This window comes from Podarcis vaucheri (genome assembly GCF_965113315.1).
Source record: "Podarcis vaucheri genome assembly, chromosome: 17".
In the NCBI taxonomy this organism is placed as follows: Eukaryota; Metazoa; Chordata; class Lepidosauria; order Squamata; family Lacertidae; genus Podarcis; species Podarcis vaucheri.
In genome coordinates, this window is record NC_138755.1 from 33,634,908 (window position 1) to 33,649,872 (window position 14,965).

General features: G+C 44.7%; 1 protein-coding gene across 1 annotated transcript in view; it reads left to right on the plus strand.

Annotated features, from left to right (window-relative positions):
- The first annotated feature begins 501 nt into the window (after positions 1-501).
- TRPV6 (transient receptor potential cation channel subfamily V member 6) overlaps positions 502-14,965 on the plus strand; it is a 95,781-nt gene continuing 81,317 nt past the window's right edge. The window contains exon 1 of the mRNA XM_082204790.1: positions 502-582. The gene's annotated coding sequence lies outside the window, so the exon portion shown is untranslated. The remainder of the gene's footprint in view (positions 583-14,965) is intronic.

A 14,965-nucleotide genomic window follows, 5' to 3' on the forward strand; every position in this document is an offset into this window, starting at 1 on the left:
CTAATACTTTGGCTTAAGAAAAAAGGAGCCAATTGTTATTTGGACAGTGTGGGATAGAGAGGGATAGAGAGACAGAGAGGGATGAGAGAGTTAACAGTTGCATTGAAAGTAAGCATGGACACCGCAGGGATTTGAACCCCGTCCTGGGAACCAGGAGCGCCGACCACCAGTGTCTTTTGCTTTTTTTTTGAGCAATGCAACAAGGGGAAAAGCAAAACCTGAGAGAACATTCTGCGAATGTTCTCTCAGGAAAAAGAAAACCTGAAGATGTTAAGAAGAGCTCTTTGGAGAGACCTGCGGAGAGACCAGCAGAAAAGAAAATGAGAAAAAGGAGAGACAAATACAAAAAACATTGTCCTGGGGGGGGGGGACACTGAGTAGTGGAACGTGAATTTACCTAAAGCAGCACTGTCCTAATGCTGGTGACTCTCACTGCAGGGTTTTTCTTGATGTTTCAAGAGCTCTCACTCACAATGCATCTTTCTCGTCAACTGAAGAGATCTGCTTCAGGTACAATGAGCTCTGGGAAGCCTGAAGAAAAGAGGAGCTGGAACAAAAGAAGAAGTCTTCTCCTACCTGCAGGTGAGCCTCATTGTGGTGACGCAGAATACGGCCTCTTCTGACGACTCAGTCAACCTGACCTGAAAGAGTCTTAGCACAAAGAATTGCAGACCGAAAACAATAGAGATTTCCTCCCTGGCCAAGCTAGGGATACTCACCTAAATGTCCTTCAGTGGTAGTGTATAGAACTATATTACTACTAACATTGTGATGTAGCATTTAGGGTTTACTTGTGAGTTATCTGAGCCTGTCATTGCCTCTGAAAATACAAGAGTACTTGATAGTTACCTTCCTTCAGCTGTGATGGTCACTTCAAAGTGAGAAGTGAAGGGCGAAGAGGATGTGAGGGCGATCTGGCTGTGATATCTATCACTCCATTGATTGCCAGGGTTGATTTGGCTGATCTGGCTGATTTGGCTGATCTCCCTCCCTCCCTGCTCCATGTGTGTCCCTCCCAAAGCTGCGTGTTCAGTAGAAGAGGACGACCATCCCGGATAAAAGAAGTGCACCATTCTTTGGTCAAGGGTATATGATAGCTGTGCTCCCCTGCTAGGACCTCCAAACAAGCTCAAGGGTCCAATTGTTGGAGAACGTAGGGTAGGCAAGCTTCCAAGACTCCAGACACATCCAAGTAAGGTGCTGAATTTTGTGTTGTCTGAATCATGCATTAAATGGTGTTCTTGGAAGATACTTAGCGAAAAGTTTAGAGGTTCCACCAGGGGAGCACAGCTATCGTCTACCCTTGACCAAAGAATGGTACACTCCTTCTACCTGGGATACTTGTCCTCTTCAACTGAGCGCACAGCTTTGGGACATGGAATGATGAGGGATACAGCATAATCCACCCCCTTAGCACATTTGTCAATAAAATCATAGGCCATGATTTTAGAGTCATTACTACCACAGCCACATGACGTATCAGTGATAGGTTTGCCTGCCCTGTTGCATAGTTACCTTTTGACGTCCGTTTCCCATTTATTATGTCATCTTGTAGTTGCTGCTGGAAAGGCCAGTCCTTTCAGTACAGCTCTATAACTTTCAAGCATTCATTCTGCCTCTACTGGAATCTCCACTTGCAAGACACATTGGAGACATATTCCAGAATTGAAGGCTCCAGTTTCAGATGGGAAAATATAGAAGAATCCTTTATCGTAACAGGTTGCAAATCATCTTGCCGCAACTTTAAAATGAATGAAGAATCACAGAGTTCCATTTTGACTAGATATTTCCTCCCTAGTCAAGCAGGGGATACTCACCTAGATGTGGTTCAGTCAAAGAGTGCCATTTTGACTGCCATTTTTTCATTAATCGGGTGAAGAGATTAAAAAGGAGAAACCAGTACAAAGCATTGCACTGAAAAAGATCACTGAGTAGTTGGGAAAAACAGCAGATTACCTAATGTTGGACAGTCAAATTCAGGTGCCCCTCAAACATCTACTGCAGGGTTCTCCTTGATGTATCAAGAACTGAGCTCACGTTGCATCAACTGCTTTAGATGCACGGAGCTCTTGGAGGGGTGTAAAAGGCAAGAGCTGGAGCAAAGGAATATTAGTCAGGGTTTTCCCACCAGCAGATAGACCTCAGTCAGCAGTGACACAGGAAAGGATCTGTACTGTGTCCAGACTGCATAAGGTTCTTCCTGCTGGAAGCTCAGGTGGCAACCACGTGGAACTTGCTTAGCTCTTCTATTTAAAAAATATGATTAAATGACCAAAATCGCTCCATATAAGCTCCTTGGCTGTCTTGGTTTGCATGTGTTATTCCATTTATATTGTACGTTTCCTCCAATGAGCCCCAGCTGCTGTGATGATCCCTCTCACTGCGACCTTAAAGTGCCTCAGCACAAGAATTGCAGGTGGAAAACAGATTTTCTCTCCAGCCAAGCACGAGATACTCACCTAGAAGCCCTTCAGTCAGAATGCATTTGCACCTGTCGCCACCTCTGAAAAGTCCAAAGTATTTAATAGTTACCTTCCTTCAACTGCAGCACTAGTTTCCAGGTGGGAAGTCACTGGCAAAGGAAGCTGACTGCTAGACCTGGTTTTAAAATTGGTATTTTAGTAAACTGGTATCACCTTCAGTGATGGAGGATCCCAATTTTTCTTTGTATAAAGTCAATGCTTTGTGTTGTCTGAGCTATGTGCCAAATAGCTGTTCCTAGAAGATGCTTAGCAAAAATAAAATCCAAAAACCTTGGTTATTACCACCAGAGAGCCACATTATGCATCAGGGATAATTTTGCCCGGCCTGTTCAATAGTTACCTTTTGTGCTCCATTTCCCATATCTTTTCATAATCTTGCAGGTTCTGCTGGAAAGGCTTAGTGGAGTTGATGTTCTAGTCTGCTTCCTCCTTGGATCCTCACAACAACCCTGTGAGGTGGGTTAGGCTGAGAGATAGAGCGCTCCATGGCAGAGTGAGGATTTGAACTCTAGTATCCTAGGTCCTAATCCAGCACTCTAGTCTCTCTAAGGAATTTCCTTTGGAGAAAGCACTTTCCCACAGGATCCTGGACTTGCCATGTCCCTGAGCAGTCACTCTCCAGTCGCCATCAGCAGGTTCATCCTCAAAATGCTTTATTTGCCTTTTCAGCAAGTTTTAAACTTACCTGTCTTTCTCTCCTTCCAAGGCAGCCTGAGCCAACATGAAATTAGAAGGAATGGCTTTGTCCTCTCCTTGTCTTCTTTGCTTTTTCTCTCTCGACATGCACATTTCTAGCTTCAGCAACAAAAACCCCCAACTTTCCCTTCATGAAATGACTTCTCTAGTTGCCTTTTAAAAGAAAAGCCTTCTATTTTCCCTACTCATTATCCCTCTTCTTTAAGCGGACTTCATATCCATGTACCCTTTCATGTGCTCCTTCTTTTCATCCAAAGATTCATCAGTTTGAAAGGTAAATAACATTTGATTCTCCCCTTCCTTCATTTATCTTCATTTCCAGTTAAGAATTTTTAATTTTCTTGATTCTCTTTAAAATCTCCATCTTGGTATTTTTCTGAGCTTTTTGTTTGTTTGTTTGTTTGTAAAATATGTCCACCATGACTTCTGTGACTCTGCAGGAAGAAGTGGCTTCCTCTGAGTGTTGTGGGCTCTTCAGACACAACTGTAAAGAGAGGGTCTCAATGAGATGCACCTGGAAGAGACTGGGGTCTTCAGCACCTTTTCTCTCTCCTACAGAAACAGAGGAACAAAAACAGCAGGTTACCTAAAGTTGCACAATCAAAAACACACAATTATTCTCTCAATAATACACTGCTGGTTTTCACTTGATGTATCAAGAGCTCTTACTCACTTTGCATCTTGGGAGTTAACAAAACAGTTCTGCCTCAGACACAGTGAACTCTGCAACGTCTGTAAAACAGAAGATCTGGAACAAAACAAAGAGTGTTGTCCCACCCGCAAGTGTACCTCACTGTGGACCGACACAGGAAAAGGTCTTCTCTGCAGTGACATCTCGACAGTAGAAGTTCCCTTGGAAACAGGAATGGCGGCCGCCTGGCATCTTCACTTCTCAGCTCATCTGAAAAAAAAATGACTGAATGACCAATGTTGCCAAGTGCAAGTTTCTTAGGAACTTGTATATTTTATGTATTATTACATCAGTAACCTACCTTTTCTCCAGTGAGCTCATGGCGGTGTGATCATCCTTCTCCTGTGACCTGAAACAGCCTTTGAACAAAGAGTTGCAGAAGAACACAATATAAATTGTCTTCCCAGCCAAGCAAGAGATACTCACCTAGATGTACTTCAGGCATAATGTATACAAGAGTATTGCTGCTATCATTGTGATGTAGCGTTTAGGGTTTACTTGAGAGGTATTTGAGCCTGTCATCGCCTCTGAATATTCAAGAGTATTTGGTAGTTACCTTCCTTCAGCTGCAATGGTTGCTTCAAAGTGAGAAGTGACAGGCAAAGAGGATGTGAGGGCGATCTGGCTGTGACATCTGTCACCCCACTGATCATCAGGGTGACAGCCTAATCCACCCCCTTAGCGCATTTGTCAATGAAATCATAGGCAATGATTTTAGAGTCATTACTACCACAGCCACATTACGTATCGGAGATAGGTTTGCCTGCCCTGTTGCATAGTTACCTTTTGACGTCCGTCTCCCATTTATTATGTCATCTTGTAGTTGCTGCTGGAAAGGCCAGTCCTTTCAGTACAGCTCTATAACCTACAAGCATTCATTCTGCCTCCACTGGAATCCTCCACTTGCAAGACACATTGGAGACATATTCCAGAATTGAAGGCTCCAGTTTAAGATGAGAAGATACAGAAGTTTCCTTTGTTGTAAAAAGTCACAAACCGTCTTGCCACAACCTTAAAACGAATGAGGAATCACAGCGTTCCATTTTGACTAGATATTTCCTCGCTAGTCAAGCAAGGGATACTCACCTAGATGTGGTTCAGTCAGAGTGATATTTTGACTGTAATTTTTTCATGAAGCGCGTGAAGAGATTAGAGAGCCAGTGTGGTGTAGTGGTAAAGAGCGGTAGTCTCGTAATCTGTGGAACCGGGTTCGTTTCCCCGCTCCTCCACATGCGGCTGCTGAGTAACCTTGGGCCAGTCACACTTCTGTGAAGTCTCTCAGCCCCACTCACCTCACAGAGTGTTTGTTGTGGGGGAGGAAGGGAAAGGAGAATGTTAGCCGCTTTGAGACTCCTTAAAGGGAGTGAAAGGAGGGATATCAAATCCAAACTCTAAAAGGGAGAGACCAGTACAAAGCATTGCACGGAAAAAGATCACAGAGTTGTGGGGGGGGGAAACAGATTGTCTGAGCTATGTGCTATGTTCAACTGCAGCAGTAGTTTCCAGGTGGGAAGTTACTGAGAAAGGAAGCTGACTGCTAGACCTGGTTTTAAAATTGGTATTTTGATAAACTGGCATCACCTTCAGTGATGGAGGATCCCAATTTTTCTTTGTATAAAGTCAATGCTTTGTGTTGTCTGAGCTATGTGCCAAATAGCTGTTCCTAGAAGATGCTTAGCAAAAATAAAATAAAATCCAAAAACCTTGGTTATTACCACCAGAGAGCCACATTATGCATCAGGGATAATTTTACCTGGCCTGTTCCACAGTTACCTTTTGTGCTCCATTTCCCATATCTTTTCATAATCTTGCCGGTTCTGCTGGAAAGGCTTAGTGGAGTTGATGTTCTAGTCTGCTTCCTCATTTGATCCTCACAACAACCCTGTGAGGTAGGTTAGGCTGAGAGATAGAGCGCTCTAGTCTCTAGAGGTCTAGTCTCCTAGGTCCTAATCCAGCACTCTAGCCTCTCTCAGGAACTTCCTTTGGAGAAAGCACTTTCCCTTAGGATCCTGGACTTGCCGTGTGCCTGAGCAGCCACACTCCAGTTGCCACCAGCAGGTTCATCCTCAAAATGCTTTATTTGCCTTTTCAGCAAGTTTATAACTTACCTGTCTTTCTCTCCTTCCTAGGCAACCTGAGCCAACATGAAATTAGAAGGAATGGCTTTGTCCTCTCCTTGTCTTCTTTGCTTTTTCTCTCTTGACATGCACATTTCTAGCTTCAGCAACAAAACCCCCAAACTTTTCCTTCATGAAATGACTTCTCTAGTTGCCTTTTAAAAGAAAAGCCTTCTATTTTCCCTACTCATTTCGCCTCTTCTTTAACTGGACTTCATATTCATGTACCCTTTCATGTGCTCCTTCTTTTCATCCAAAGACTCATCAGTTTGAAAGGTAAATAAAGCTTGATTCCCCTCACCCCTTCACATTCCTTCATTTATCTTCAATTTCTCTTGGCTTTTCCTGTTCAGTTTTTTTAATTTTCTCGATTCTCTTTAAAATCTCCATCTTGGTATTTTTCTGAATTTTCAGTTTAAATTTGGCTTGGTTAAACTCGTTTTGGGGGGACTTTCTCAAAGTCCACCATCTGTCTACAATTTACTGTCCCTGTGTTATTAGGTTTAAGTCTTCTTTGATCTTCTATTTTCTTTCAGTTTCCTTTCAATTTAACATTTAATGCCTCTCCTAATACTTTTTAGGGACAGATACCTGATTAAGATATACGTGTGCAGTATTTGAAATCAACCACAGCAGAGATCATAGGTGAAAATTACCTGTGTCCCTTTTTAAAGTTATAAATGATGAATTTCAGCAGAGTGAAATCCCTTCATTTACTCTAAAAAAAATCCCAATAGTTTTGAAAAGCATCTAACCTAAGCTGGTTTCAGTTGCCTTTTCAAACCTGTTTCATCTTCCCAGCCTCCCTCTCCTAATCCCTCTGCCCCTTAACTCCTTCAGCTCTGACCAGTGAGAGGGCTAACACCACTACTATAGTCAGGGACAGGCTCACTCACTAGAATGCGGCTCGCTCCCTCCACCACCTGTCATAATGACACATAAAAAAGTCCCTTGCAGCATTAATACAGTGGGTGCAAATGTCTTTAGTTTCAACATGGGGTCACTTCAGGGCTTTGATGGGAAATGAGTGTTTTCTTTCCAAATTAATACATTCTGGAAATGTAATCCACCCAAATCTCATGGATTACAAACTACAGGAACATCACCTGCACAGGAAAATAAGGGAAAGACTATGGGAAGAGGGGCTGGCTTGGATCTCAGTGGCCCCCATTGAATTCTATGGAGCAAGGTAAATGGGCTGCAATCTGGGGTACAGTTGGAAAGGACAGCAGTTGCTTCTCACTCCTATGTATAGAGAACATTCTATGATAGAATGAATGAAGCCTGGGTGCTTGTTTTTAAAAAAGTTGGCTTAAAAAGAAAGAAAGTGGTGGTTAATTTTAAATCATTGCTCCTGTTAGTAGCATACTGGCCGTCTTTCCCTTGAAAATTGCTTTGTTGAAATATAATACCTTGCTGGTGGATGAGAAGGGTTTGGAGTGACTGAAATAGATGTACAGCTCCACTAATTACAGAAGAAATTTCATTTCACTGTTACGACAGTTGTGTAATGCATGACGCCATTAATCCATTTGCCATTGCCAGTAGATTCAAAATTCTCCTAATCAAAATCATTCATTTTAAAGGAATCTGCCTTGTTTGGTGCACTTCTTTCTTGCATTGGGCAAGGGAAACATTGCCACTGAGAGAGATCAGAAGGCTGATCTATAAGATGGTAAAATGGTATTTTCCTTTAACATTTTAGCAGCCACTGGCCTATTTGAAAATGGGTCTGACTGGTAGTATTCCATATAAGACCACACTTGACTTGTCTAGCTTGATATCCTAACTACATATAAAGTGACTGCAATGAAAGGTTTTTGCTTGAGATGATAGCTTCTTTGCATGACTAGTCAGTAGTTCTTCTTTTCATACCTGGCAGAAAAATGTCAGTGACATGACGGATGATTTCTCACGGGGAGAAATGTTTCATTAGGGGTCCATCTGGTTCAGTGTTTATATTAGTGCACTCTGAGAGACTGCCAAGATTCGGATTGCTCCGTGTTATGTGTAATTTTTTGTTTGCATGTGCAACAAATGTATAAACTAACCACAGTTTCCTGTGATATCCACACTCAGAGATTTCTGGATTGACTGTAGTTAGTGAAAATAAGCCAGGAGCAAGCATGTTTTTATGTCCTGTTTTTTGATGTTCTCAAATCAACTTACTTAGAGTAGGGGGCCAGGGTAATGCCATGCTGTGTGGCATCGGTTGCCAACAATGCCCATATATGCCCATAGAGGCCTTTCCGACTAAGTGTAGGAAGATCCTTCTGACAGTAAGAGCTGTTAGGCAGTGGAACAGACTCTCTAGGAGGGTGGTGGACTCTCCTTCCTTGGAGGTTTGGAAGCAGAGGTTGGATGGCCACCTGTCATGGATGTTTTAGCTGAGATTCCTGCATCGCAGGAGGGTTGGACTAGATGACCCTCGGGGTCCCTTCCAACTCTGCAATTCTGTGATTCTATGAATGATGCCACTGTGGCTACTCCTAGACTGCAAGCCTAAAGCTGCCATCTTGTGTATGCTTCCTTGGGAGGAAGCCCCACCCAATTCATCCGTGGAATTGAGCTTCATGGCTGCAACCCTAAGCATAGGAACAAAGGAAGCTGCCTTATAACTGAATTAGGCCAGTGCTCCCGTCTGGCTTTGTATCAGTGACTGACAGTGTCTCTCTAAGGATTTCCTCCAGCAGCCATATCTGGAAATCTGTGACCTCCTCCATACAACACACACACACGACCACTGTGTTATAGCTGTGCCCCCAAAGCACACTGGCCGGATCACTGGGACTTCCTTCTAAGCAGAGTTAGGGTCAAACTGCACTTCCCATGGTCAGGGGGAAAACAAAGGGCCAGGCTGCCAGGGCTGGAGTCAGATGCAGGTCAGCACAAAGAAGCAAGGCCAGTTGTCAGTGCTCAGCCAACTTTTTATTCAAGGAAATGAACATACAACTCAGCGACACTTCCCAGTAGGTCTTGCCCCTGTGGAGCAGTTGTCAGGACTGAGGTCCCTGCCTTCTAAGGCTCCTCCTCTCCCAAGCAGTCTCAAACAGCATCTGAGTATCTCTGGCCTCTGTTCCACTCTCCTCATTATTCTGTGTGTTCTTGGAGACAAGGCTGGAGGGGAGCTTGTCGCAGCAGGAGAGGGAGACTCCCTGGATTCCTCATCAGTCTCTTGACGCCCCTCCTCTGCTTCAGCCTTGAAGTCTGAACTGCTTCCTTCCACAGGTTCTTCCTGCTCACTAAACTTTGTTGCCCTTCAGCCTCCAGCTGGATTCTCTGAATTGCAGAAAATTGCCTCTTGGCTTGTAGTAGCCACTGACACATGGCTTAAAAAGAAAGAAAGAGGAGACTGATTTGCAAATGCTGTATATAGATGTACATTTAAAAATGATTACTACCCTACTGAGTCATACAAAGTAGACCCATTGGTTTCAGTGAATCTGAGTATGAAATAGCTGGATGCATGATTTTATTCTTAAGTATGACTAATATTAGATATTGCTCTATAAATTTTATAGAGGAATACGATACATCTCACTGTAGTGGGGAGGACCAGGGCCTGTGTGCATGTAGTCAGTCTTCTGCCAAGGGGCTGGCTGCTGATTGGCAGTTCCTGGGCCCCTGCATTCCTACTTTACTTGTAAACCAGATTTGGAATGGACAGCCATTCAAACAGAGGACATCATACAGAGAACTGCCACCTGTCCTTATTCTGCCACCTCTTCTTATCCTAACCTTCTGCTAGTCCTTCAAAGGGACACAAGTCTTCTCCAAAGGAGGACACTGACCACCCTGTCTTTGCCCTGCTTATTCTGCTAATGTGTGCATGTGGTACCAGTTGCTCTGGCATTGAGACCTTGTCCATTTTCCACATAATTTAAATAGGCTGCATTTTTGTGTGTGTGTGTGTTGTTTCCTAAGCAAATGAAGATGTGAAATTAGACTCTCTTTTTAAAAGTACTAGGGATGTAGTGAGACCAGAGGGATATCGCCCGGCTGGGAGTCGTGAAGGCCGCTCCCTGCAAGGCCCTTTCCACCTAGACTAGTGGAACATTCCAGGTCTGTGAATCAGAAACCAGGATGGCTTCTGTAAAGCCAGGATTGTCCCTGGAACATAGGGGCACTTGGAGGGTCTGTGTTTGTAATAGATCCTATTTGAACTTTAATATGTGAAAATGATGTTTAATATTCAGGAGTCAGGGCATGATTTTAACAATAGGTTGAGCTACAAATCTGCTGTAAAAGAGGCAGAAGTGGAAATACGACAAATGACAAATGTGCTGTAATGTATATTTGCCCTTGAATACTTGCAAGGAAACAGGTCTATGAGGGCACAGGTCCATAATTCATGTTTGTTCCCCAGCCCAGCCCTTTTGCCCCGTTTGAGGGGGTGCTGAGGAAAGATGTAAAGTGCACCCAAATCTGGTATGTGTTTTGAGTACCGCACTAAGTGATCTAAGTGAAACTTAGCATGCACATTTATTAAATAATTCTTCACTTGGTGTTTGAATATCAGCTCAACACACCTGCACCTCTTTTAAAGTGGGAGATGCAAAATACTCTGCAATCTCTAAAGCTTATCTTTCCAAACCTGCTGATTATTTTATTGTTAGTTTTATATGATCCTATTGTGGACATAGGCTTTCAGGGGATCAATAAAAATTGAGGGGAAGTTTCCGTTTGATTCTTTAGTCTGGCACCACCGACTGGCTATTATCACCTTCCTGCTCCCGAACCAGGTATCTCTGTGAAAAACAGAGACTGTATGCAATGGAACATAACAAAGAACTCATTCGTCAGCATGGCTGGCTTCCCATTTCATCTGCACCCATTCACCCAGCCATATACAAGATATGAGTGGCACTAACACCCTACACACATACATGGGGAGGTACTTTTCCAATCATAACCCCACTTATATATGTTTGCACAAGTGCTGCTCTCACTGCCTTATTGGCTTGGGAGAGGGGGGAATAGTTTACATTCCTCGTCACCCTTCCCTCTCGTGCCTGCCTTAGTTAACAAACAATGACCAAAATTGCTTCTGTGTAAAGAAAACAAGAGACTGTTCCTATCCCCTGAACTGTAAAAACAAAACAAACGAAAAACCTTTATTGACCACAGAAGTTCATAGGGTTTATCTTGAACCAGGGAGAGGGCAGGAGAGGCGGTGAGAATTTCTGGGCTTTCTGCTTCCAGGGCCTCTTACCTCGCCTCCCATCAAGGATGGCCTAGGGGCAGAGAGAAATGGAGATGGTTGCTGCAAGGTGCCTCCCTTCACAGGAATGGAGAGTTCTTTCAGAGATGGTAAACAGGTGTCTGTTCTGTACCGCTCCGGATGGCAAGTGTGGGTTTATATGCCTGAACACTCCTCCTCGTTTTTATTTTTTAAATCCCTTCACACAGAAAACTAGCACGTGATAAAGAAAGGCTGGATCCTTGACATTAAGTTTTCTGCGTGCAGGGATTTATTTATTTTGTATGGTGCAGTAAAGAAGAAGAAGAAGAAGAAGAAGAAGAAGAAGAAGAAGAAGAAGAAGAAGAAGAAGAGTAGTAGTTTGGATTTGATATCCCGCCTTTCATTCCCTTTAAGGAGTCTCAAAGCGGCTAACATTCTCCTTTCCCTTCCTCCCCCACAACAAACACTCTGTGAGGTGAGTGGGGCTGAGAGACTTCAGAGAAGTGTGACTGGCCCAAGGTCACCCAGCAGCTGCATGTGGAGGAGCGGAGACGCGAACCCGGTTCACCAGATTACGTGACTACCGCTCTTAACCACTACACCACACAAATATACCTGAAGTCTTGAGAAAGTATAGCCCGTCTAGAGCTTTACTACCTCAGTGGGAATTAGGCTACCTGTGAGGAGCTGACCTGCCATAAAAATCATTTTACCTTTAATAAGACGTCAAACTGGAGCATCTTGCTAGATAGGGCAGCTGTAGGAATTCTGAAGAAAGCTTTCAAAAGAAAGCAGCAAGAGTCTCTCAAGCAATTAAGCCTTTCCTCTTGCAAAGGGGGGAGGGGTTATGGGCAGGACCCGATGTCTGCCTCATGCAGGGGGCGTTGACCCCTGCTCCCCCCACTCACCTGGCTGGCGCACCTCGCCCACAGGTAAGCCCCCAATCGGGTGGCTTGGAGGGGGTGGGGTTTGCAGCTCAACTTGCTGCTGCAGCAGCCATGCAGCCTCATTTTCCGCCTTCCCGTCGCGAGTCACCCACCCTCCACTCCCTTAGAGCTCAGGGTTTGGGTTTTTCTCTTGGCCTTGCTATGGACCTTAGGTTGGTCGCCCAGGTTGTCCTGGGGGCCTGGTAGGAATTTTTCCATTTGGCATTAGGCCTTGTGGTTTTTTCGCCTACCTCGTAGCAATCGTCACAACTTTCTTGGTATTGATGGGTAGGTTAGGCATTGGAATGTGTTTGTGGTGTGTGGAAGGGCTAGGTGTGGCCATTGCCTACGTCTTCAATTTTGGGTATTCCGTTAAAGGAATCCGGCGGTCGTGGATCCTGTCCGATGCCTGTGTGGTGCGGGGCCATGGCACGACCCTCGGTGACATCAGGGGAGAGCTTATAGTTGTATTAGCATCAACAGGCTCCACCTACTGGTGAATAAACCCACTTTTTAGACTCACCCCTCTTCGAGTGGGTGGAGTCAATTGTCGTGATCCAATGCTTAAGCCAATACCTTTTCACTTGCTGTAATCAATAAAGTTGTGGTCTTTTCTTGCCCATTAACCTTATATAACGTGTCCGTGTGTCTTCATTTCACTAAGCGGGGATCGGGTCCTCGAACCACAACTGCATATTTCTTAACTTTCCGCCAAATTCTACTAAATTTAGATGGCCTGCTGTGTGAACGTTGAGGGAAGTTAGGAGAATTATGATAAGCACAGTGACATTTCTGAGGAGGTTTCCCTACATCTCTGGGAGTAGCTGAGGCATAGCTGTCAACTTACAGATTTGAAAATAAGGGACCAGCAGCCAAAATAAGGGATTTTCCAAGGAGCACAGTAATGTTCAACTTCTGGGCCCCTCCAAGCCAAAGGCAGAAAGCCCAGCCAGCAGCCAAACGAAGCCTCAAGCGGTGGTTCCCACAGCGCAGCAACCCGGCAAAGGGGATGCAGCAAGGAAAACCACCGTCACCTCTCTGCTGGGAAGTGCTGAGCAAAGGCGAGTCCCCAGGCAACGCGGCCGATTTGATTGGCACAAGGCATACAAGCTCCACCCCCCAGTTGTTCTTAGACTCCTCATTGGGTGAGCAACACAGCCAAGCAACACGGTTGGGGCCTCCCTCCTCCCTGGCCAGCGGGGAGGGAGGGAGTGGAGCTGCTTCCTTTGAAACCTGGGAAATTTAAGGGACATCATCAATAAGGGATAGCAGCGGGACACGGCGCTGGGATAAGGGACTTTCCCACCAAATAAGGGGCGGTTGACAGCTATGAGCTGAGGAGTGGAATCGGAAACTCTCCGAGCAGTGAACCATGAGTCTCAAATGACATCATTGGCATCAAAATGCAAACCCATATTTCCCACCAGTATTTAATCTGGATTTACCCTTCCTGGGGAAAATCTGATACATATTTTTTTTTAAAAAAAAAGTTGGAAGCAACCTGTTTGTGATATCTCAATGACCTGTTTGCAAATTGGGCACCTGGAAGCATCTAAACACTATGGAGAGGTGCTGCTAAGCTTCTGTATATCAAATTTCTGTTAAATGTGGAGAAACAGAATAAGAAAGAAAGTTATCAATCAAGAAAAAAATGACTGTCATGAAAGTGGCAGGGAATCATTCAGTTCTGCAATTCATTCCACGTTCATCATTTAGCTTAGACTTTGATAAACAATACTACGGGAGTCGCAAGACAACCTGTAAGCCACTTCTCTCAACTGAGCATGGACCTTAGTTATAACAATCTCTGCAGTCACCCTGGTTTCAAAACATATTGTGCACCCGTTGACTCTGGTGGCCTTCACAACATCCTGTGGCCATGAATTCCAAAGTTTAATTATGCATTGCGCAACCAAATACGTCTCTTTGTTCTGCTTGAACTAGATGCCAACCGGGTTCGACAGATTGATGGCCCAAGTTCTAGTGTTTGAAGAAGGCAGGTGGAAATCTCTCAATTGTTTCTCAGAATCAGCCTCAAGCAAGGAGGTGAGAACCGGGGGCAACTTGGCCTTAACATTCTGTGCTTCACTAGCAATAATAAAAAGAAGATGTAATTTGCCACCGTTGCAGTTTGGGAACTTTACAGGCGTCTTAAAATGACTCTCTTGTGACACGATTCCTCTTGTGCGCCTATCTTCGTTCATGCGTTTGGGTTTTTGGAGAAAGGTATATGCACTACTCAGACTCCCAACTTGGATTAAGGTAAAGGTAAAGGGACCCCTGACCATTAGGTCCAGTCATGGCCGACTCTGGCGTTGCGGCGCTCATCTCACTTTATTGACCAAGGGAGCCGGCATACAGCTTCCGGGTCATGTGGCCAGCATGACTAAGCCACCTCTGGTGAACCAGAGCAGCGGAAACGCTGTTTACCTTCCCGCCGGAGCAGTACCTATTTATCTACTTGCACTTTGACGTGCTTTCGAACTGCTAGGTTGGCAGGAGCTGGGACAGAGCAACGGGAGTTCACCCCGTCACGGGGATTTGAACCGCCGACCTTCTGATCAGCAAGTCCTAGGCTCTGTGGTTTAACCCACAGCGCCAACCTTCAACTTGGATTACCAAAGGCTTTAATGCACTACTGTACGTAACCCAGGTTACAAAGGCACATCAGTCAGCAGGTGCAACAGAGGTAAGCTAAGACATTGTCCAAACATTTGACATGCCCACTATGCTCTCCTTTTGAAGCATGGGGAAGGCACAGCATGACCTAGTGGTTAAAGACCTGGCTTGAAATCCCAATTTGGCCACGAAGCTCACTGGGTGACCTTGGGCCAACCACTGCCTCTCAGCACAACAACCCACCTCACAGG